General features: G+C 34.5%; 1 long non-coding RNA gene across 1 annotated transcript in view; it reads left to right on the top strand.

Moving 5' to 3' along the window:
- The window catches only part of LOC143686452 (uncharacterized), a 46,419-nt gene that overhangs the window by 3,751 nt on the left and 16,444 nt on the right, over positions 1-26,224 (top strand). Inside the window, exon 2 of the long non-coding RNA XR_013177162.1 lies at positions 5,515-5,680. This is a non-coding gene — a long non-coding RNA (uncharacterized LOC143686452). The remainder of the gene's footprint in view (positions 1-5,514; positions 5,681-26,224) is intronic.

The raw sequence follows: 26,224 nt of genomic DNA, 5'->3' as shown, positions 1-26,224 counted from the left end.
TCAATGTCCACAGGGTTGAACTCAATCTGCAGTCCCCCTCCCCCTAAGATTGCAGGTGTGGCTGGCCCCTCCCTGTCATCACATTAGCATATGAGCTATCAGTTAGGCTCCTGGACCCACCTAGAAGAAAAAAGACACTCTTCTCACAGGAATTCCAAAGATTCAGAGGTCGCTTCCCCAGGAATTGAAGACAAAGACCAGCCGGATTTTTCATTATACCACAGGCACGAAAGGGATATTTCAGACTCATCTTGAACTTTTTCTGCCCCATCCTTGGAATTAGACATTTCTTATAGAATTCTCGGATCTTTTTGGTGCAGAAGGGTTTTAGAAAACAAGATCTGACTGCTAGACCTATTCGTTGCTACTGGTATGTAAATTGGTTGTATGGCCTTTCATTGGACATGATTAGCTATGTCTATGTATCTGCACTCTGTCTATCTATCCAGCTACCTGAACAAACATGCTCATAATGATATTCTCCAATTTCCGTCAAACACTAGAGGGTCATTCTAGTTTACTTCCTTTCCTTATTATAATTACCTTTGCCATTAGTGAGAAACTTGTTTCTCATTATACTCAATATAATTACTAACCTACACAAGCCTAGAATACAAAGAAAGTCATTTCAAAGTCTCCATATCATCACTGTGTAAAACAAATTTACTAAATAGAATTCATTATTTGTTCATAATTATTTAAGTTAATATTTGCATGATGTGAAAAGAAAAATTCCTAAGTATACAATTTGAAAAAATGTGACAAACTTGTACGCATGTATAACCTATACCCCTATAAGATACAGAACAATTTCATCATTCCAATTAGTTCCTCATAATAAGCAGTTCTTCTCAAGAGGTATCCACTATTTCTGAAAGACTTTGTGAAACGTAAATGTTTATTTTACCTAAAGCGTTTGATAGAATATGCTAGTGACACCATTTATGCTTGAAGCCTTGTGTGTGTGTGTATGTGTGTGTGTGTGTGTGTGTGTGTGTGTGTGTGTGCATGTACATGATGACTTCTGAAGACATTAACGTTTTATAAAACACATAAGACTGTTCAGTTTTTTTGCTTCCTGTGTCAGATTTGGTAGATTTTGCTTTTCAAGAATTTTCTTTTTTTAAAAATTTCACTTAAGTTGTTGAATATATTGACTTAAAGGTTTTCATATTTAAAAAATCTGTAGGATACATACTGGTATTTTTTAATTTATTCCTTAGTAATTTGTATTTTCTCTATTTTCTTGATCAAACACATGTGATATAAAGATGTATTTTGATTAACTCTTAAATAATTGGAATATTACAAATGTTATATTATTAATAATTTCTAATGTGATGCCATATAGTAAGGAAACATACTCTGTTGATTTCAACCTTTTCATATTTATTGACACTTATTTTATGGGGCAGCATATAGTCTATCTTGTAAGTGACATACATTTTTATAAAGAATATTTATTCTATCCTTGTAGGAAGAGTTATTCCACAAATATAAATTAGGTTAAGGTAGTTGATAGTATTGTTCAGGTTTTATAGCTATACTGATTTTTGGACTATATATTCTATCAATTAGTAAAAAAAAAAATGCTAAAATCTCCAACTATGACTGTTTATTCCTTAAATTTTATCAGATTTTGCTTTTTTAATGTTTTGAATCTCTGTTGTTAGATGTATACACATTTATGGTTCTTACATCTTTCGTGACTTGATCTTTTTATAATTCTATACTATCCATCTTTATCTTGCAAAATAAGCCTTTTCTTTAAGTCTATTATTATTACTGTTATTTTTGCATCAACAGGCACCCGTCATCAAACCCTGGTCTCCAGCATGACAGGCTAGAATTCTGGCACTGAGCCACCGTCACATTGCCCTATTTTTTACTGTTAATATAGCCATTCTATTTTTATTTTCCTTACTATATGATAATTTTTCCATTTTTTTAAAAAAAAACACATCCAATTACACATCTATGTAACAACATGAATGCAACAAAATGCAACATGATGCAACAAAATGAAATCAGGGATTTAAACAGATTAGTGTACACCAATATTCATAGCAGTATTATTCACAATTGCCAAAGGATAGAACCTACTCAAGTGTCCATCAACAGATGAATGGATAAGCAAAATGTCATATATACATATAATAGACTATTATTCAGTCATCAAGAGAAATGAAATTCTGATATATTGTCACAACATGGATGGACCATGAAGCCATCATGTTGAGTGAAATAGATCAGATACAAAAGGACAAATATTTTATGATCTTATTAATCATGAAATAATTAGAATAAGTAATTTAATAGATTAAGGCACTAGAATGCAGTTTACTAGAAACCAGAGTTGGGAGTAGAGAATGGGGAGTCAATGTTTAATTGATACAGAGGTTTTCATGGGGTGATGGAAAAAATTTGTTAATAGATGGTAGGAATGGTAACACAATATTGTGACTACAATTAATAGCATATATATGTATGGTTACAAGTGGAAATTTTAGGTTGTATATATGTTACTTGAATAATTTTTTTTAAAAAAGGCATAGGACTGTACAGTAGAATCAGTGACCCTTAATGTAAACTATTGATTATAGTAAAAGTGCAATTATAGTAATATTCTTTTATCAATTGTAACAAAATTGCTACACTAATGCAAAATGTAATGATGGGGAGCTATATGGGAACTCTGTATTTCCTGAATAATTTTTCTGTAAACTTACAATGACTCTAGTAAAAAAGGTTTACTCATGCAATCTGTGCATTTTATATATAATTTGTCTCTATATTTAATTTGTCCACTATACAATCCATAGTAGAGTCTTGCCCTTTTTCAAATAAATGTGAAAATCTGTGCCATAAACTTGGATTATTTAGTTTGTTTACATTTCACATAATCATTGGCATGGTTAGCTTTTTATCTGTTTTGTTATTTCACCCTCTTGTTTCTATATTTCTCTATTTCTCATTTTCTGCTTTCATTTAGGTTAATCAAATATTTTTTGTGTACAGCTTTCTTCATCTATTGCCTTTTATTTATTTAATATATGTTACTGACCCATTGACCTTTCTTGAGTGAAGATAACCTCTTGTTGTGCCTTAATTTGGACAATTCCACTTCCTTAGAATGATAAACTTGTAACTTATTAAATTCCTGTTTTATAAAAACTGCTTCAGTTCTGGTGTATCACATTCCAGCAGCTAGCAAACTTAACACTCCTGTGATAGCAAATATTGGTGAATTTTTAAAAATTCATCTCTTTAAAAGGTGCAACTCAACAGAATCTTCACTGTGGGCATCCTCTGTTCCTATGTTCTTCCTCCTGAGACCCCAACTATTCTCAACTCTTTGAGAATAGTCAGGCTTTTCAGTGGTCAGCCAGTAGTTTACTATTTCAAAAAATGAAGTAATCAGATGCATTAGTCTGAAGCTGCCAGAATGCAATATACCAGAAATGAAATGCTTTTTAAAAAGGGAATTTAATAAGTTACAAGTTTACAGTTCTAGTGCCAAGAAAATGTCCAAACTAAGGTACCAACAAGAGATTACCTTCACTCAAGGCAGGCTGAGGCCATCCAGAACACCTCTGTCAACTGGGAAGGCAAAAGACTGGCATTTACTGGCCCCTTGCTCATCGTCTCCATTGGTTTCAGCCTCTGTTTCTTGTGGGGTTTCTTCACTTGGTAACTTTGAACCTTCACTTAGCTCCTCCAGGACACAACTCTGGGTTCTGGCTTGCTGAACGTCTCATGGAAAGGCACATGGTGATGTTCTACTGAGCCCCGCATCTCCAAACTTCTGGATTCAAGTTGGCTCTGTCAGCTCTGAAGCAACTGCTCTCTAAGCGTCTGCATCAGCTCTGAGGTTTCTTCAGTTTTTTTCTCCTTTTATAGGACTCCAGTAAACTAATAAAGAACCACCTTGAATGGGCAGAGTCAAATCTCCACTGAATCAAAAGATTATACCCACAATTGAGCAAGTCACATCCCTGTGGAGATAACTAGTCAAAAATTTCTGCCCCACAGTACTGAATCTGAATTGAAAATGACTGACCCTACAAGATTGGTTCAGGATTCAAACATGGCTTTTCTGGGGTACATAATAACTTTAAACCGGGACACCACAACAGCTAAACCAGGGTGACTACAAGGGGATGACAGTCGGAAAGTAGGTAGCCATAGTCATAAAAGTATTTTACTTTAAAAAAATGCAGTGAGATATATTCACACACCATATAATCCATCCAAAGTATAGAATCAATGGTTCACAGTATCATCATATAGCTGGGCATTCATCATGATGATCAATTTTAGAACATTTTCATTACTCCAGAAAAGGAAATAAAAAGAAAAAAGAAAATTCAAAACATCCCATACCCCTTCCCCCACTATTGGTCACTAGTATTAGTGTAGTACATTCGTTAATTCTGATGAAAGAATATTAAGATACTACTATTGGGCGGGCCAAGGTGGCTCAGTGGCAGAGTTTTCGCTTGCCAGCCATGTTGGAGACCCAGGTTCGATTCCTGGTGCCTGTCCACATAAATAAAAAAGATGCTACTGTTAACTATAGTCCACAGTTTCAATAGGTATCTTTCCCCCAGATACCTCTCTATTATTAACTCCTCGTGATAATGTTGAATATTTGTTCTAATCATGAAAAACTTTTTAATATTTGTACTTAATATTTTTAATATCAGTCATTGTCGACCACAAGATTCACTGTTATACAGTCCCATGTTGACATTCATGACTCTAAACTTGTCCTTCCCATCACAATTCACACTGTTGATTATGCTCACAAGAATGTGCCACCATCACCTCCACCCATTTCCAAATGTTAAATTTGACCTATTTAAAAATTACGCATACGTTAAGCAACCCCTCCTTATTCTCTAGCCTCATTCTATCTCCTATTAAACTGTATTCTAGATTCTATGTCCATGAGTTTCATAGTATAATTAGTTCATATTAATGAGATAATATGATATTTGTCCTTATGTGTCCTACTTACTTCACTCAACATAATGTTCTCAAGGTCATCCATGTTGGCATGTGCTTCAGGACTTAATTCCTTCTCACTGCTAAATAATATTCCATTGTATATATTTACAATATTTTGTTTGTCCATTCATCTGTTGATGGACATGGGTTATTTCCACCATTTCACAATTGTGAATAACGCTGCTAAGAGCATCAGTGCACAAATATCTGTTCATGTCCCTGCTTTCAGATCTGGGTATGTAATGAGTAGCCGGATTGCCAGGCCATAAGGCTACTCTATACTTAGCTTTCTAAGGAACTGTCAAATCGTCCTCCACAGTGACTGTACCATTTTACATTCCCACCAGCAGTGAATAGTGTTTCTGTTTCTCCAGATCCTCTCCAACACTTTTAGCTTCTGTTTGTTTAATAGTGGCTGTTCTAGTAGATGTGTAATGATATCATATTGTGGTTTTGGTTTGCTTTTCCCTAATAGCTGGTGAAGCGGAACACTTTTTCTTGCAGACATTGGGCTTCTGATTGATAAGATGTCCATATCGGTGCTTTGGATTCTGCCTCTCCACAGGTGTCTGGGTACACTCTGCTAGGGAACATGTGCATTAAGGCTGGCAGTTCAGTGAGTTGATGAGTTCTGCCTATGCATTATCCTTCCCAGGATCCCTGAGGCCAGGTAAGAGATGCATAACTCCTTTTTGGTATTTGGATGAGCGAATAATGATGCTTGAGAATCAAGATTTTTGTGGGCTAACTGCCTTCAGTACTGACCAATTACACAGATAATGATGGAAAAGGATCCTACAGGGATGTCCATTTCTGGTGTGACTTGACTTGGCTAGATTGCAACAAAGTCTGGGGGTAGAAAGGAATTTGGAATCTAGCAGCAGTAATTATTTAACAACATGTCAATATTTTAACATCTGGTGAAATTGTACCAATGTTGTAAGCTAAATATCAGTCTGTTTATATGCAAACACATATCATATGCAAAGAATGGCTTTCTATTCCCCATAGCAGTCTTAATTTGTTTTGCTATTACTGAGTTATCTATTCTATTCTGCTCATCTGCTGTCAATTTTTGGCCCAATACCATATTATTTTTATTTCTATACCAATGTAGTGTGTCTTACATATAAAAGGTATTACTGTTCTTGGCTTTTCTTTTTAAATTTGTGAACGTTGACTATTCTGTATAAATATAAAATGAATTTCTTACATTCCTGAAAAAAAATCAGACGGAAATTTGGTTATTATTGTTTTAAATATATAGGTTGGGGAATACTTTAGTGTTATGTCCTCTTGTCCATGAATAAGGTATATCTTATTTTATTCAAATCTTTTCTTTCCTATATTAATTGCAAATTTGTATCCATAGACTTCTAGATTTTATTTCCTGGATTATTTTTTAGTAATTCAATACATTTTGATATTTGAATTTGTGATTCATTTTCTAGTTTATAATTCCTGCTATATGGAATAACTACAGATTATTTAAACACAATTTTTGTATTATTATATGCATATGGTAAAATATATAACTCGAAAGTTTATACCTCAGTGAACTGTCATAGTTAACATAAATATGCAAACCTAACTCTGATCGAGAAATAACATACAAGAAGGCTTCCTGTGCTCCCTGCCAAACACTGTTCTCTTCCCACTACCCAAACGTAACTACAATCCATATTTCTAACATAAGGATGGTTTACTTCTTACTGAACTTTGTGTAATGAAATCCTAACATATATAGTCTTTTGTATCTGGTTTCTTTTACTCAGAATTATGCTTGTGAGATTTATCCATGTTTTCCTATATAGCATTATTTCACTCCATTTTATAATTATATGATATTCCATTACATAAATGTATCATATTATTTATATATATCTATTAATAAATATATATTACACATCTATTAATAAATAGATATTAATATATCTGTATTTGGTGAATTTGGAGATGTTTTCATTTGGGGGCTATTATCAGCAATACCACTCTATTCATTTTTGTACTTTTTTTTTACACAACTGTGTGCACGCCTGATCGATACATGGAGGTAGAACTGCTGGGTCATCGGGGATATGTATGTACACAGTTGTCAGCTGTGTGTGATAGTTCCAGTGGTTCCATATCCTCATCAAACTTGTGTCATTAGGCAAAGTGTATGATAATTTCGATCCATATGTAATTACTCTTAACCTTTCCCTGCAAATCTGGCACTTTTGTTATTATATTTAGAGAATATTTTTCCAAGTTCATGGCATTAGTTTATGGCTTGTTTCATTTTTTAGTTAGTCCTATGTATGTGTGTGTTTTACTATGTATTAAGAGACAACTGATTGGAAATTTATGAGAGTGTCTATAAGGAGATTTTGATCAAGACAATTTAAAACAGCAATTCCATTTTCATTTTTTTGAATCGTTCCATTTTAGTTTCACCGAGAAAATGCTTTCCTCCTGTTTAATTCTATGAATCTTCCTTTTCTGACACCTATATCAGTCTATGTTCAATCAGGAAAGAGAAATCACAGACTAATTTAAACAGAGAAAGTGTAATATAAAGAATTACTGACAGGAAAATTGTGTAAGGAGGGATTCATTTGTCAAAAATGAAGAGAACTTTAAAGAATATGTGTATGGCAAATATAATATATAAAATATTACCATATCATAAAAGTAGAATATAATATAGTCTAGTAGACACAACCCAACTCCTAGGACTGAGATAGAGCAACTAAGGATGAGTTCCCCCATCCCAGATGAGCTCCATACCTTGTGGAGAGAGCATGACTGTGATTCACTGAATGGCAGAGAAATTCTTGTGGGACTGGCAGAATTTGCAGGAAATCCACCCTCCAGGGTACCAAGGAAAACTTTTCACAGGGAGACCTTTAATCAGAGGCTATAAAATTGTATGGAGCATTAGTGGCAGAAGATGCTAGCCTTGGGCATTCCTGGCTACTATGAAAAGGAGACACTGTAGGAGCTGGATGCTGCAGAAACTGACTGTGCCATGAAAGTCTATCAAAGGGGCATATCTGAAATCCTTTTCTGCAGCACTTTTGGCTGACAAGGCTTACATCATGCCAGCTGGCAAAGAAAAACATACTTAAATGGACAAGATCTGTTTTCACAGAGCAGACAAAAAAGGTTAACTTGAAATTGAAAGTCAATAAATCAATAACAGGCACAGCACCTTTCTCATTATTATTCTTTTGTCCAGGCATATACAATGAATTTCCCTCTTCCCTTTCAATTTTTAGATGTCATTTCTTAACACTATAACTGAAGAAAAATACTGTTTTTATCCCATTGTATATCCCTTAATTTGCAAAGCATCTGGTACATAGACTTAATGAGATTTTTGACTTAGTGAGTGAGTGACGAAAGAGGTAATTCTCAAAGCTAAATTTCAACATAAGACTCTTCTCTAAACCACTGGACATATCCACCTGAATGCCCGACATGCACTGCAAGTTGAACTCATTGTCTTCCATATCTGCTCCTCTTTCTACAATCTCTATATTAGTGAATAACACAATCTCTCACCCAGTTACCCAATTGAGTTCAGAAACTAGGAAGTCCCTCCTTTCTTTTTCCCTCTTTCTACATATATAATCCATTATGTAGACAAGTTATATATGGAGACTAAATAATCAAGTTATTTAGACTCCATTTCTCATTTATTGTCTATATTTCCCTGTGTTTTTTCTTTGTTGCCATGGTTCTCCTGGACTATTGCAATTTTCTCCAAGTTGACCTTTCTGCCTTCAGTTTTGCAAGACTCAGATACATCCTCAGAATCCTGCCCTAGATGTCTAATAAAATGCAATTTCATCATGTAACTGCTTTGCTTAAATCCTTCAGTGTTTTTCTATTGCTTCAAGTTAATGCCTTACAAATTATCCTCAGGATGAGTAGTGACCTTCAGGTGTTATGAATAAGAAAAGGTTCAGGAAGAGCGCAGGACACTGACACCCACATTCTTGCTTCATATTGAGCAGCTTAACTTAATCTCTTTTTACTTATCTTTTTTTGTGACGAAGATTTTGCTTGAACAATATACTTCACTATAAGTAATTACAATAATAGCATTTCAATCAAACAATTTTGAAAACCATTGAACTAAAGATAAATTCTAAATCTTTGATGCAACATACACAAGCTGCTACAATCTGTTGTCTTAGGAGGCTAAACCATAAAAGGAGATCCTGATTCCACCTTGTTAGCTGGGATACTCAGTTTGTAAGCCTGAATCATCATGTGTAAAATCCAACTACTGTGAGGCCATCCAAAAGGGGCAGATAAGGTGTCTGGCAAAAGAACTCCAGTTGAGGTCCCGCTTAATAGCTAGTGTCAAATGCTAAACAAGTAACTGGAAAACTTCCAGGTTACTCCATCTGCCGGTGTTCAATCTGAGTTTCCCCAGGACAGGTACCGGAGATCATAGAGCAGAGAAAAGTCACCCCCACTGTGCTCTGTCTGAATTTCTGAACTACAGAATATGTGAACGTAATGAAATTATTTCTTATACGACTACGTTTTAAAGTAGTTTGTTACATAGTAGTACTAGCCAGAACAGAACACTACACTAAGAGTTCAAAATGGGAGAGATGTGGAGAGTTCCTGGCACCTCATCTGAAACCTGAGGTATTTCTGAGCCTGATATATTCTCTGCAGTTGAGGAATCCCAGGGCTCGTACCTGATACAGCTAAAGTGACTCAGCATAGCCGAAAGGAAAAAGCGGAGGGCTTCAGTAACAACATGTATTCACACTGACAACAAAGAATGTAGGACTATTTTCAATGGACCAGAGGTAAGCTAAGTGGAAGAAACAGCTGGCACAGGATTTTTGTATGTGCTGCCATAAAGGACAGCCTGGGAGGATGTGGGAACTCTTGTAGCTAAAATCTGAGTGTACAGTCGAGATAAAAGTGCCTACCTGAAAAAAGAGGTATCAGGCACTTCAAGAAAGCTTTTCCTAGAAAAGCACAGAAGGCAAGAGGCTTGAAGGTTGACAAGATAGGAAATTTAAATATCTGCAGGACCCAGGGAATCAGAAGCTGGCTTATAATAGTGTAAGTCAAGAACTTTCTTGTTCTTTCTTCCCTTACTTCCCATCTAAAATTACAGCTCTAGTCTTGGAGGAGATCAGAGGAGAATGTAAAGACAGAAAACAACCACAGACACTCAGACTTTTTATGGGGAAGCAGGATTGGGATCTAGTAGAGTGGGCACATTCCACCTACAGTAAGGGAAGGGAAGGCAGAGGATATGTTCCTATACATGGTTGGGTCGAGGTGGTTGCCAGAACTTGTAGACATTCTCTTTTGATTTTTTTTTTTCTATTTTCTTAACTAAATATTTAGTAGTATCAGCACTAAAAGTGATATGAAGAAGAACGCACAGGTTTGAGGAGAAAAGGGAAAGCTATAAAATGAATATCTGGAAGTGTTATTGAACTAGTGTAGCGGTGTAATTAGCAATGGCATTAGGAGTTAGCTTGAGTCTGGTGGTCAAGAATTTAAGGTGTTATTCTCCCGCTGGGTTGCACTAGGGGGTGGGGACATGGATTAAATAGAGCACTGGATTTGACCCGCATTGAAGTTCCTCTAGATGAGGTGCTGAGCAATAACTCAAAGGAGAGTGGTTTCTAATTAGGATGTTGAAATTTAAGCTAGGCAAGGAGAAAAGTGAGGGCATGAGATGAGGTGAAGGATGGTGGAAAACTAGTGGGATTTCCGGAGGCTAAGCTGAGGTTCAGAGAACTTGGAGTGGGGATAGAAGAGGAAATGCTTTAGAAAGACAGCAGGTGGTTATTCCGTTAAATTAGCAAATCAGTGATATGCTTGGGACTTGGAATTTATTACTCCATTATTAGAATAAGTTTGTGTTGTGAAGAATTACACTGATAGATAGGCTATTAAACTGATTGAAGGGTAGTATGGCTATATCCCTGAGCTCTTTACATCCCACATGTCACATAGCTCAACCATGCTGATTGGGTAGGCATTCAGAGGAAAATTCTTCCAGCAACTAAAATATTTCACCAAATGGTACTATATTCAAAAGATTTCCTTTAAAGAAATTAGTTATATTTGTTTCTAATTAAAAAAAATTGCTCTAGGCAACTTTTCCTGTGTTAAAATAAATCTTTTAGATGAGCAAATACAATGTCTGTTTTATAATATACCCAATTTGACAGACATTGGGAAGGCAAGTAATTATAAACCTTTTATTTTTTGAGAAATTCATTTTGTTATTCAATTGACATGAATACACATTCTTACCCCCAACACATAGATATATTCTGGCACACTCATCAACATTTAAGAAGATGAAATTCTATCAAATATTAAAGGAAATGAATGTGCCAAATTACATTCCTCTTCTCAGTCTGAATTACAACCTATCTGTTAAACAATATATATCTCATATTTAGTATTCTGTATATTCCTATTTTTCCAGTTTTTCTTTTTAAATGACTTAATTTATTCCTCAAAGCCTGCAATTTTCAGATTATTTATAGATACAAAGGCCATTAAGCCTTGATGCATAAATGGTGAATAATGACACCATGAAAATTATCTTTTAATATTACTCTATGAATATGTATGGCATTATTGTAAGTAATATTCATTTCTCAGAACTTCCTCATAGACAGGATAAGTACAAATAAAAGAAGCAGTAGGTGCTACAATCATATTGGGTTTTGTACATAATTTCCATATGAATAATTTATGTAAAATCCTTAAAGTTTGAAATTATCTATAATGGTTCTCTGGGTTAGTACTGATTTTTTAAGTTTTAGAAAGCTTCCTTTGCTACTAAGTAAGAGAAAAGGAGAGAAAAAAAGGCATACAACTTTGTAGGTGAATAATGCTAACTGGACATTCAACTTTTTTGTGTCTAGGTCTTAGGAATAATATTAAACAATGAAAAACAGTAAAAGGCCCAAATCCACCACCTGATGAATTTTATATTTAAAACTTGGATGTAATTAAACACTTTTTTCATAATTGTCTTTATTATTAGTTTTGAGTCTTAATATATTGAGAGATTTTAAAAATTATTTTCATTGTCAAAAATATCCCAGCTTGAAAAAGCTGGATGCTTCATGAAAGCTAGATTCTTACAATTTATTTATTTATTTATTATTATTATTTTTGACATGGGCAGGCACCAGGAATCGAACCCGGGTCCTCTGGCATGGCAGGCAAGCATTCTTGCCTGCTGAGCCACCGTGGCCCGCCCTCTTACAATTTATTTTAATATATATTTTACTTTATTTATCAGAAACATTCATAATTATAATTATTAGACCCTGCTGTGAAGGCCCTACATAGCAATAAAGACAATATCATTTAATTTTAATTATACCCCAAATTATATCATAATTAGATTGCTCAATTGTTGTAGACAGGCCTCTTTGACACTTCTCACTCATTGCTGTTTACCTTTGGTGGTTTTACTTTGGTTATTGAAAGAATACTTATTATGGTAGAAATGGATGGATAAATCTTATGAACAATTAAATAACAGGATATCCTTCATGTAAGAGCCTTGCATTCCATTTTAGTTAAGTAATATAGAAAGCAATAGTGAGACTGTATATTACTATATACAAAGAGAACTCCTGTATGAAATAATTACTATCCCTTTTCTGGAAAAAAAAAAGTGTACTAGATATGTGAAAAGAACATGTATATTTAAAAAAATTTTTCAGCACAGGGTAGGCCATGGTGGGTCAGCGGGCAGAGCACTTGCCTGCCATGTTGGAGATCTGGGTTCATTTCCCGTGCCTGCCCATGCGGAAATAAAATAAAATAAAAGTTTTGAAAAAAAATTTTTTTTCAGCACAATTTTCTGTTTTCATATCTGTTTTTCAAAGGACTAAAATTAATATTTGCAATTTCAGACCCACTGGGATAATGAAAACATAAAGAAAATATATTTGAGTAAATGATAAGCATGTTGTAGGAAAAAGTATTAAATCAGAAAGATCTGCTTTTGAACTTGGTTCCAAAGGCTTTACTAAGCATTTTACTTGCTTAGTAAACTTGTAAAGCTGCTTACTCTTTATGTAAATCAAATTTCTCATCTGTGAAGTGGAAAACATACTATCTACATCAAAGGATTGTTTCAGAGATTAGATGAAAAGAGTACAAAGTGCCTAGAGTATAGAAGACACTCAATGGACACCTGTTTACCTTCTTTACATCTTGACTTCACACCAAGGTATAGGACAGATTGCTTTAAGTCTGAGAAGTGGGAAGAGACACTTCTTTGCATTACTAAGAAAAGTGGTGACCCTTGATCTCTAGTTCAATGAAAGTCCATACCACAAAATATTTAGCATATATAAAATAAATATGTAATATACATTGTATTTATAATATAAAACCAGCCTTGTGGTAGAAAAGTTAAGGAGATGTTATTTTAATGGTGACAATTTAGGGAATAATAGAAAAATTAGTACGACAAATATGATGACAAAAATGACAAGCACTTGCATACTGTTTCTATATATCATTAATCGGCTTTTATTATATCTTAGTTATTGTGACTTTTATATCACCACCCCCAAAATGAAAAAGGAAGTCATATCCCTTTTTACAGATGAGGAAAACAAGACTTAGAGAGGTTAAAATATTTGCCAAGATCACTAAGTTAGAAATTGGTGGAACACAACTTAATCCCAAACTGTCTGACCAAAAATACTATGTTCTCAAATACTAAACTATACCATTGTTTGCATATGAAGAGTGACTGTATGTCATAAATAAAGACTTTCTTTGAAGAAATGTGTGAAAAAGTCCTATCACTGAAGTTGGCCATGAGCAAAACAGTGAATTAGGAAATATTACTTGTTTATTTCCTATTTCACCTCACTTATTTCATTTGCTTTCAATTTTAGAAATAGATTTTCATGAACAGAAGTGTCTAAAATCTACAAACACTGAAAATTATATTACATGAAAAGTGTTGTGTGAATCCTTGTCTGCCTTGTTATATATAAATGTTTCACACATTTCTCATAAATATAAGCAATTCTGGGTAGAGAATATTTTATTGCAGACTTATTTCCAGGTTGTTGTTTGCTTTATATTTTTAACAGCTTCATTGAGGTATAATTTGCATGCCACAGAGTTCTCTGGTTAGACATGTACATTTCAATTTTTTTTAGTATGTTCACAGATTTTGTGACCATCACCAAAATCTAATTTTAGAATGTTTTCTTTCCCTCACCTGCAATAGAAACACATTCCAATTAGCAGTGACTCATGATTCTCTCCCCTCCCCTCAACTCCTGGCAAACACTAATCTACCTGCTTTCTGTACAAAGATTTGTCTGTTCAGAATATTTCATATAAATTGAACCATAAAATACATGGTCTTTGTGACTACTGTTTTCTTTCACTTAGATACTGTTTTATCCTTGTTGTACTTTGTATCAGTTCTTCATTGCTTTGTATAGCTTAATAAAATCCCATTGTATTACTATAGTACATTTTATTTATCCATTGTTCAGTTGATGGATAGTTGAGTTTTTTCCACTTTTTAGCTATTATAAATAATGCTATTATGCACATCTATGTACAAGTTTTATGTGGATATGTGTTTTCATTACTCTTGGGTATATACCCAGGGCAGGATTACTGGGTTAATGGAAATTCTATGTTTATCATTTTGAGGAATTGACAAACTTTTTTTTTCAAAATGACTGCAATATTTTTCATTTCATTTCGTGGGGGTTAAATTTCTCCACGTCCTCTCTAACACTTGTCATTTTTCATGATTTTTATCATAGCCATCTTAATGAGTGTGAAATAATGTGTCATTGTGGGTTTGATCTGCATTTCCCCAATGACTAGCAAAGGTGAACATTTTTGCATGTGGCTATTGGCCATTTATTTTCTTTGGAGAAATGTCTATTCAGGTCCTTTGCCCATTTTCAATAGGGTTATTTGTCTTTTACTTGTTGAGTTGTGAGTTGTTTTTTTTTTTTTTCTTTAATATTCTTTATACTAAATCCTTATTGGATGATTTGCAAATATTTCTCCCTACTTGTAGAAAGTCTTTTTACACTCTTGATAGTGCCCTTTGATGCACACAAATTTTAATTTTGATGAAGTCTAACTTCTATATATTTTTTCTTTGTACTCATGTCTTTTGAATCATATTTAAAAACCATGTGCCAAATTCAAGGTACTGAAGGTTTATCCCTATATTTTCTTCTTAGAGTTTTATAGTTTTGACTCTCAACTTAGGTCTAACTTCATGCTTTATCATGCAGTCATCTAGTTGTTCTAGAGCCATTTATTTAAAAAGGATATTCTTTGTTCATTAAATGGTTTAACGGTTGTTTTGCATTAAATTGTGTCCTCCTAAAGACACTGTCAAGTCCTAAATCCTTGCCACATGAATGAACTTATTTGTAAACAGGACCTTTGAAGATGCTGCTAGGTTAGATGAGGCTAAACAGGATTAGGGTGGGACCCAATCTAATATGACTGGTGACCTATAAGGAAAGGAAATATGGACATAGAGAACTAAGATAGAAAGAGAGATGGCCATTGTGAATTATACTGTCTTAAGCAAAGGAACACCATGGATTGCTAGTCACTCACCAGAAGCCAGGGAGGAGGTGTGGAGTGGATTCTTCCCGTTAAGAGGAAACACAGCCATGTTGGCACCTTGATTTTGGACTCAAAGCCTACAAGATTGTTAGATAATAAATTTTTTTTCTTAATGCCAACTAGTCAGTGGTGTTCTGTTGCAACAGCACTGGCAAACTAAAACAGCACCCTCATCAAAAATCAATTAATTAAGGATGTATGGCTTTATTTTTTGGACTCTTAACTCTGTGCGTTTTATCTACATGTCTATCTTGATGCCAATGTCTGTACCACCCTCTCTTCACTACTGAAGTTTGGTAATAACTTTTGAAATCAAGAAGAGCCAGTCCTCTAAATTTTTTTTCTAGATTTTTTAGATATTCTTGACTGTCCCTTGAATGAGTCCTTTGAATTTCTATATGAATTTTAGGAGTAGCCAAATTACATTTTGGTAAAAATATGTTAAATCTGTATTTATGTACATTAAAAATTATATTAAATCTGTAGACAAATTATTTAAGGAGTATTACCATTTTAACAATATCAAGTCCTCCTGTGCATGAAAGTAGGATGTCTTTGCATTTTTCAAGGTATCCTTTAATTTCTTCCTTTTTTCTTTACTAGGTAAGTTGTAGGTTTACAGAACACAAATTCATAGAATACAAGATTTTCATATACCACCCTGTTAGTATCACAATGCATTGGTGTGATACATTTGTTATAACTGATGAAAGTACATTTTTATGGTTTGCTATTAACTATAATCCATGAGTTAACATAGGGTTTACTGATTGTGTTGTGCAGTTCCATGGATTTTTAAAAAGTTTTTATCTAGAACCATATATACAGCTTAACATTTCACCTTTTGATTGCATTCAGATATCAGCTATGTATATTCAATGCTGTTAATTATATTTACAATGTTGTGCTACCATCATCATAATCAAAACATTTCCATTATTTCAGACTGTAGTATTTTGTTATAATAGTCCTGGCAAACCAAGATAGTTTTGTTACTGAGAACTGGGGTTTTGTAATAGCAAAACCTAAAAGCGTGCAAGTTACTTTGAAGTAGTCTAATGGATGGAGGCTGAAAGAATTTTGAGGTGCTTGATAGAAAAATCCTAGACTGCTCTGGCCTTTGGAAAGGGCAGGACTTCTGCTTGGGCATTTGGGGAGAGCATAATCAATAGCCACGTTCCCGGGAAGGGTGGGGCTATGCTCAGAGAGGGTGAGTTGTCACTCCAGCAGACCAAGAAGACAAAGGATTGAGCCATAGATGATTATCAGATCTTAGAATCTAACTGAGGTTGCTTTACTGGGTGTAAGACATATTTGGGACCCATAGCCTCAATTTTTCTACCAATTTCTCTCTTCTAGGATGGGAATATCTATACTATGCCTTTTGCATCTTTGTGTTTGGATGCAGATAACTTGCTTTTTTTTTTTTTTTTTTTTAGATCTCATAGGCCCACAGGTACAGAAGAATTTTACCCCAGGACACCTATAGCTGATTTTGATGAGATTTTGGATTTCAGGTTGTTACTGAAATGTCTTAGGGCTTTTGTAATTTTGGGATGCTGAAAGCATTTTGCCTATGGGGAGAAAATATCTTTTTGGATCCAAAGGGTGGACTGTGGTAGATTGAATCATGTCCTCCACAAAAACATTTATTTCCCTGTCCCTGTGGGTTTGAACTCATTTGTAAATAGGATCTTTGGAGATCCCATTAAGATGAGGCCAGATTGCGTCACAGTGAGCAAAACAAGATAGGGAGTTTAGGAGGTATAGGAAGGATTGCTGTAGCTCTATTATTTCATGCCTTTTAAAAAATCTGAAGCATATATAATAAATATTAATATTTATTACATTTAGGTGGCCTTGCACAGGTGTTATTATTTTGTTTCTCTACATTAAAAGTATTTTGTGCATTAGTTTTCTATGGCCACTGTAACAAATTACCACAGATGTAGTGGATTAGAACCACTGAAATTACTCCCTCATGGTTCTGGAAGTTGAAAGTCCAAAATCAGTTTCACTGGGCCAAAGTCAAAGTTTTGACATGACTGCATTCCTCCAGAGGTCCTAGGGGAGAATGTGTACCTTGGGACTTCCAGAGTCCTTGGCTGTTGGCATTCTTGGTTTGCGGGCACATTGTTATAGTCTCTGCTTTCATCTACATCACTGTCGTTTCAGTGTATCGAATCTTGCCTCTCTCTTATAAGGACACTCTGATGGCATTTAGAGTCCACTATAGAATCTAGGGTATTATCCTATTCTCAAGGCCCTTAACTTAACTACATCTGCAAAAACTGTACAGTATAATGTGATATTCACAGGCTTCAGGGATTAAGACCATGTACCTTTGGGGCCACCATTTAGCCCACTATATTTCATAACAAATACAAAGGAAAGAAAACCAAATGGAGTAGAAAACAGTCCTTCCTCCTTCCTTCCTTCTTTTTTTCTTTCTTTACATTCTTCTTTCCTTCCTTTCTTCTTACAACAAATATTTTCAGATGGCCTATTGCATTCTTTAGGCTTTGGCACTCTTAAAGCTTTGAGGATTCAAAAATGAAAAGGACAAACAAGTTACCTAAGTGAATGGAATTTATATTGGAGTAGGAGAGGCACAAAGGAAATTATGCGATAAGTCATTGTAAATTATGATAAATACTACAAAGAAAATATATAATTTGTGATCAAGAATATCAAGGGATAAAGAAGGCTACTTTGTATTATTTTTCTAGGGAGGGAAATTTAAATTATTACTAGGAGGTTGAAAGGAGTTGGTAATTCAACAAAACAAGGAAAGAGGTGAAGAAAAGGTAAATGTAACAGCTGCAAAATCATGTATATCCGGTTCTCAGAAAGTTTTGGTCAATTTGCTTGGCTGTATTTGAGAATAACAACAATCAAAACACAGGATTCAAACTAGATATTTTGCAAACTGGATATTTTTTAAATTCATACGCAAAAGAAAGAAAAACTTAATCCTTTTCTGAATGCAGTCAACTAAAATAATGCATTTAACTGATAGGTGATAGCATTTGGCCAAAATATGTAAATGGAAGAGATGTATTTTTTTTTGTATCCTAAAAGGGGTCACAGTGTTTACTGGTAGTGGGAGGAAATAAAAATTATGACTGCAAAACATTGATAATTTGTGAGAATGAAAGTACTTGAGAGTCCTATCCTTTCCACAATTAGAAAATGATTATTTTAATTCATAGAGATAAAAATCTTCAAGCCTGCAAGAAATAACAGTGAGGTCACTTATTGAACAAACATTATTTTGAGGTGAGAAAAGGCAAATTTAGCTGGATGATACTGAAGACAGAGAGATCAATTAGGAAATGTAGTCAATAGATGTAATCAAGGTTATTACTACTGGCAATGCCAATTTTTTGCATGTGAATTTAAGATGAGGAACACGTGAAGATTCTTTTCTGAAGTGTATAACTTCTGAGTCTAAAAACATAGCAGAGAAAGTATTCTGAAACAATGAACACCCAACTTGCAACTGAACACCTTTTCCTAGAAATACTCCAAGAAAATTACTCTGAATGTCAGAATCTGAGAAGAGCTTTGATGATCTTGTTTGGGTATATGAAAGTGTGACAGCAGTAACAGAACTCAAGTTTAAGAAAGAAAGACTAAAGAAGTAAGTCTGGCCGCCTGAGTTCCTGTTGCTCCCATTTGCATTTGATCTTAGAACAGCAGCATATCATGGGATTCAAGGAAGCAAATAATATTGCTACTGGTCCAATTTCACTACAGTAAACCAAGAAGAGATTTTAACATTTAGCGTAGAAAGATACCCCTCCCCTCTTTATCATCTTGCCAGAAAGGGCATGTTTCTTCAAATTTGGATGTACAGTACAGTAACTAACTGAAATCATAAAGAGATGCATGTCTGTTCTGAGTTGGAAAAACACTATCTTTTCAGTACATAATTTGAAAAGATAAGCATAGTTAAAATGCAGGAATCAGATATTTAGAGATGTGTGTTTATATAAATGCATTCACATATGTATGCATGCATAGTATATTTTGATTATTACTATTATTATATGGAGGAAAATTAACTTTAAGACTATAGGGTTATATGCATGGGTAACAGTGAATTTGGGAATTCATTTCATACTTTACCCTTGATTTTTAATCTTCTGATATCAGAATCAGACATCCTGATGAGTTTAGAAATGATCCTTTCTTTCCTTGAGAATTTTTTAGAATTGCTGTCATTCGGCTACTGTTTTATTCAAATTCTCAATTCCTCAGAAAGAGCTAAAAAATTCTGATCAGTTAAACAGAACCTATGCTAAAGGTCTAGAATAAATTGAACTGAATGTCAAAGAACAGACAGAGAACAATGCCATCCAGCAAGAAAATTCTAGGTAAAAGAGTGAAAATATTCCCTGAGTAAACTAATTAAGGAAATCAAATGCTTAGAGGTCAGCAAAAAATAATGAGTCATGCTAGGACAATCGAAGATATGGCCCAGTCAAAGGAACAAACCAACACTTCAAATGAGAAACAGGAGTTGAAACAACCAATTCAAGATATTCGAACAGACATGGAAAATCTGATCAAAAATCAAATCAGTAAGCTGAGGGTGTATATAAAGAAGATATTGGGTGAACAAAAAGAAGAACTCAAAAATTTGAAAAAACAAATCACAGAACTGACAGGAATGAAAGACACAATAGAAGGATGATAAAAACAATGGAAACGTACAACAAAGTGCTTGAAGATTAGTAAACTAAAGGACTGGATATCTGAAAGCCGTCACACACAAAAACATACTAGAAATGGGTTGTGTTTTTCAATGGGGATTTATTAGGTTACAAATTTACAGTGATAAGCCCATGAAAATGCCCACATTAAGGTATCAAGGGGAAACTACCTTTTCTAAGGCAAGGCTGCTGGCATCTGGGGTTCCTCTGTCCCATGGGAAAGCACATGATGTCTGCTGGTCCTTCTCTCCTGCTTCTGGTTTCACAATGCCTCTCTCAGCTCCTGTCCTTCTTGCTTCTCCTGGAGCATTTTATCTCTAGGCTCTCTGGGTTTTTATTGCCCTTTTAACCTCTCTGAAAAAGACTCCAGTGAAAAGTTAAGACTCACCTTGAATGGTCTGGATCACATCTCAATTGAAATACAAAAGTTTTCATCCACAGTGGCTCTGCCTATGCAAGAATGGATTAGAAAAACATAGTCTTTTCTGGGGTACATAACAGATTCAAACTAGCACAGGACCCCTCAATCTATAGGATATTCATTTATTTGTCATTCACTTATTAATCCATCAACCAACTCTGTTTTGTTATAGAATAACTTAAATAGGTCACTATATACATCAGAGTCATATGGCAGTCATCTTTCGGGAAATGGCATCTGTGAATAGTAAAGTACTTCAAATTCTGTCTCTTGGGTAAAAGGGGTAATTGTAGGTCATATATGTTACTAGAATTTAAAAAAAAGATAAGATATAGAAGGTAAAAAAAAATCAGTGAATATAAAGCAGTATAAAATGTTTATTAGTGACTAGAATGAAGCAGTTGGAAAAAGTATAAGAATTATCTTCCAAGTTTTAGCACCTGACGGTAGAGAAGGATATAAAATTCATTGTGTCTTATGTTTTGCAAAAAAAAATCATTGCATCTTGTAGTAAATTACTTGCAGCAGCATAATAACTTTATGAAGAACATATCATGCAACTCTCTGTCACAGAGAAAAGCTTCTAAAGGAAAGTTAGTACTGAGGACTCTGTTTTCTATGTACAATTCTAAGTTTATAAAGTGTCCTCACATATTTGTGTTTCAGTTGTCTCTGAAGATACTTTTTGAGCATCATGTTCTAGTGAGAAAAATTTACATGTATTTTTCCAAAAGCAAGATTAAATCCTAAAAATAATATTTGTGAAATTGTTTTGTAAATGATAAATTATCTTATAAATATTTTGTTTTTTGATTATTAACTGATGACAGTAAAAAGTTATCAATAAATAAGAGGTTTTTGGAATTAAAAAAATCCAACCACTGAATTTAAATGATATTAATGGAATTTGCAAGCAAATTTACTTCTTATGAGTGAAATATTAAAAATCTTTCCTGATTGCTAGAAATATTAGCAACTCTTGAAATTTGTGGAGGTTAAATGCTAGTGACTCAATTATGGCACATTTTACAAGTGTTGAATAATGTGACAATATACAACATTTGTTCTTCATTAAAACATTCCACAGTTGAGGTATTTTGTTTTTCTGATGATTTTCTCCTGTCTTCTTCATTCCTGAAAGTGGCACCACCATCCTCCTAGTTGTTCACATAAATAATCTGAGATTTAATCTTGATTATTTTCTCTATCTCATGCTTTGTGGCAGATACTGTTGGTTACCTGACCAATAACTGTCCCCTTCTGCTCTCAGTGGCAGAGTTGACTTGTCACATTAGAAGCTAAATGCCAGAGCTTGCCTTGCTCCCGTTCATTTTCTCATTGAACATGAATATGTGCTTTGATACTGGCCAGTTCTTGAAAGGACATGTTCATTGGAGCTTCTAGAATAAAAGCTTTCCCATAATAAGATGGAGACAGAAGGAGATACCCATTTCTCTGTCTTTTGCAAACCAGATATGTACATTTGATGACTATACCTACGTCAGCTACCTTGTGACCCGAAGGGAGAAGCCTAAGAAACAAACTAATATATTTGACAATGGCAGACAGAAAAAGAAAAAGTCAGATCCTTGAATACATTGTTAAATTTGGAAATGCCTCCCTCTATATTTCTTGTTATATAAAATTGTTTAACTCTTTTACAATGAAATAGTCTTTTCCCTGCTTTGAAAGCATCTTAACTGATATACACACTGCATCCAGTCCATCTGCAAGTCCTTTCAAATCTCCAGTGAGGTTTACTTCTCTTTATCTCCTCTAATTCCCTAGGTCAAATTGACATCATCTCTGGCTTTAAATAGCACAATGGTCTCCTAAATGCTTTCCCTGCTTCTCTCTTGCTCCCAACACACCACACAATAGTTAGAGGTTGTATTTGCAGTATTATGTCACTTTCCTGCTTAAAATTTTCCAGAACTTTCCCAATGCACTTAGGATAAAATCTAATCTCCTACTCTGGTCAAGGCTTATGTGATCTGCTTTTTATTTACTCTGATTTGGTATGCTTTAGCCACAGTGGCTTATTTTTGGCGGGGTGGTAATGGTGTATGTCAATCTTGTTTCCACCTTAGGGTTTTTCCATAAACAGCCTTTCTGACTAGTGCTTTTCCTATTGGCTTTTTTTTTTCTTACCTGGGCAGGCACTGGGAACCTAACCGGGGTCTCCGGCATGGCAGGCGATCCTCTTGGCTTTTAATAGCTGGAATTTTTTTTTTTCTTTTTTTTTAATACTCACATCTCACCTTAGAATGCAGGAAAAAAATACATGGCAAGCTAATATAATTTAGTCATCTGACCACTCCCTTTCATATTATCCATTTTAATTCTCTGAAGAATATGTATTGCGATTTGTTGTCTTTTCTCCATATATTAAATATTTTTGTTTCTCCCTACCAGTATGTAGGCTTGCAGTGACAGAAACCTTAGATATCTTGATTTCTTACTGTAGAACAATAATTAGAACACAATTGGCTGCATAAAAGGTCATCTATTTATTTATTTATTTATTTGTTTATTTTGTATGCTGTATGGCAGTGCTGTCTGGCCCACACTTTTCAAGTGTCTCCCTATACTTTCATCCTGCAAATCTTTAAACTGAAACTTTGATTTTTTCCAATATGCAATTGTTGTTTTCCAATCCCCTCCAAATCAATGAAGTCACATTTCATTCATTTTCCCCGTGAGTATTCTGTTAGTGCAGCACCATTTGTTGAATTTTTGTTTGTTTGTTTACTTGCTTGATTGTTTTGGGAAGTGTCTGGGCCAGGATCGAACCCAGGTCTCCTGTATAATTTATATTTTTTAATTATGAAAAATGCTAAGTTTCTAATCATTTCCTTGATCATAGTTACATTTCAATCACATATCAATAAATTGGTGTTTACATGTTTTTCTTTCCTAACCTATCTTTTTGCAAGTAGATAACGATTAGGTAATGTAAGTCTAACCCAGAGCTTCATTGCATCATTGCATTTGAAGATCATGACATAAATTTTCAAGCTTATAAAATGAAACAGAATTTCTAGAATATGGCACACAATTGTGTAGCTTTTATAAGACTGTGCCTGAGTATCCAGCCCACACTTTTCAAGTGTCTCCCTATACTTTCATCCTGCAAATCTTTAAATTGAAACTTTGATTTTTTCCAATATGCAATTGTTGTTTTCCAATCCCCTCCAAATCAATGAAGTTTGAAAGAATCCTTGATGATTCTAAATTATTGTTTTAAAGATTAATTCTTCCCTTTCAGGATTTTTTAGCTGAATTATTGAATATAATTTAAAATGTATTTTTAAAAGAATACTTTACTCTGGTTTATTTTCACATTCTAAACAAAGGTTGAATAAACACTTTAAATCACAAAGAATATATTACAAGAATATGTTTATTTTATTTGTAAATGGAATATGATCTTCATAAAATTTCGTGGACTCTAGTTTATTTGGCAAAGACCTCCTAAGTCATAACTTTTTTTCAGTATTATTAGTGAATCATTAGCCTAGGTTCTTTGATAGCACCATTTAAATATGGGGACATTACTTTAGGGTTTAGAATACTAATTCAAAACTTCTTAAGAGTATGGTCCATTATTATAACTTCAGGTCTTTACAAAGTGTCTGGCACCTAAAAAGTGTGCAGAAAACTTGACTGAACAGGATTAGAGCGCGTATGAATGTCACAGTGTGTATTTTTTTTTCATAAAAAGAAAGGCAAAGGCCTTCCAAGATATTGTTTAAAAAAAAAAAGGAGAGTGTTTTGTTTTGTTTTTCCCCTCCATGGACAGGCACCAGGAATCGAACCCAGGTCTCCGGCATGGCGGGCAAGAACTCTGCCACTGAGCCACCATTGTACCGCCCAAAAGAAAGTTTTTCAATGTAGTTTAATAACTATGTAAACTTTTAGAAATTGACATTTCTAATATTTTAACATGGCTCTTTATCCTACCAAAACAGCTAATGCTACAACTAAATGGAACTCATGTGTTATTCCATTCTTATCCTTAGCCTATTTTCACATTACATTTTTTATGGTCATATTTCCTTGTCTTCTCTTTAATTTTACTGTTCTCTTGAGGTTAACTCCATTTCCTTCTTCTTCAACGTAAAGAACCCCACTTATCAGAGGCTAATCTTACAAGTTGGCTAACTCAACACTAACTGCATTGTCCTTCTCCCTTACTGTCTTTCATTCTAGAGACTAGAAAATCTGAACGTTCTCTTCTCATATTCCCTTTAGGCTATGGATAGCCATGTGGCAAAATTCTCATCAACAGGACATAAAAAGCACTTCATGGTGGGAAAATACAGTTTTCTTTACAAAAGAGGCAGACTTTGCAGGGGTTTTCCTTCAGTTCCTCCCTGCATTTGAACTCATTATCTGGAGCTGCAGTGTCCGTTTTTAAATCATGAGGAGAAAGTCTACAGAATCAAAGAGACACCTAGTCTGACCTTGCTGCTCAACAACTACAGCTCACTGATGAGGCCTCCCACTTTCCATATCCACATTTCTCATTGTTAAGAGAAACAAATCCCCATTCATGTATTCTAGAGTAGGTGAAGTTTTCTATTACCAAATAAACATAATCAGTTCTGAACTACCAACATATTACCTTGTCTGTGAAGAATTCAGCAATCCTCCTAGGAAGAACTTATCGCCTTCTACCTGATATCCCGCCCTGCTTTATTTATGGTACTTTAATATTAGACTCTGTCATGAATAGAATTGTGTCCTCTGAGAGAGGTATTTAAGCTCTATCTCTCAGTCTTGTAAACATGTTCCTAATTGGAAAAAGGATCTTTAAAAATGTTATTAATTAAGATGAGGCCAAATTGGATTAGGATGGGTCCTCATGCTATATGACTGGTGTCGCTATATGGATTCAGTAGCTGTACACAGACAGGGAGAACGACACCCATGTGACAGAGGCTGAGATTGAATGACGCTACAAGCCAAATACCGTCATGGATTGTTGGCAAGCCTCCATGAAATCCTTATGGACTTAGAGAAAGCATGACTCTGCTGATACCTTACTTTCAGACTTCTAGCCTCTAGTCTGCAGAAGTGCTGTTTTAAGCCACCCTAGAAAATTATAGCAGATTCTTTATCCTTTAACTGTAGTTGTTGTGCCAGGATCTTCTTCAGGTCAATACATTTTATTTATTTTTGAAATCACAAAATCTAGAATGTGCCTTGCAGGGTATAGTCATATAACAAATGCTTGTTGGGTTAAAAATGTTTTAAATAAATTTGGTGTTAGAGAAAATAAGAAGCCACCTTAGTTGACTTAAGGGAAAGTTACTCTTAACCATTTTGGTGGTTCTCTGTCACTATAGTGTGGTATAATTAGCACACTATAGTGTGGTATAATTAGCATAGCATAGAAAATAATGCAGCAATAGCGTCAAAGCATGGTTAACAG

This window comes from Tamandua tetradactyla, chromosome 6 (genome assembly GCF_023851605.1).
Source record: "Tamandua tetradactyla isolate mTamTet1 chromosome 6, mTamTet1.pri, whole genome shotgun sequence".
NCBI lineage: Eukaryota > Metazoa > Chordata > Mammalia > Pilosa > Myrmecophagidae > Tamandua > Tamandua tetradactyla.
The sequence above is the reverse complement of the archived record's forward strand: the minus strand, read 5'-3'. Positions and strand labels throughout refer to the sequence as shown.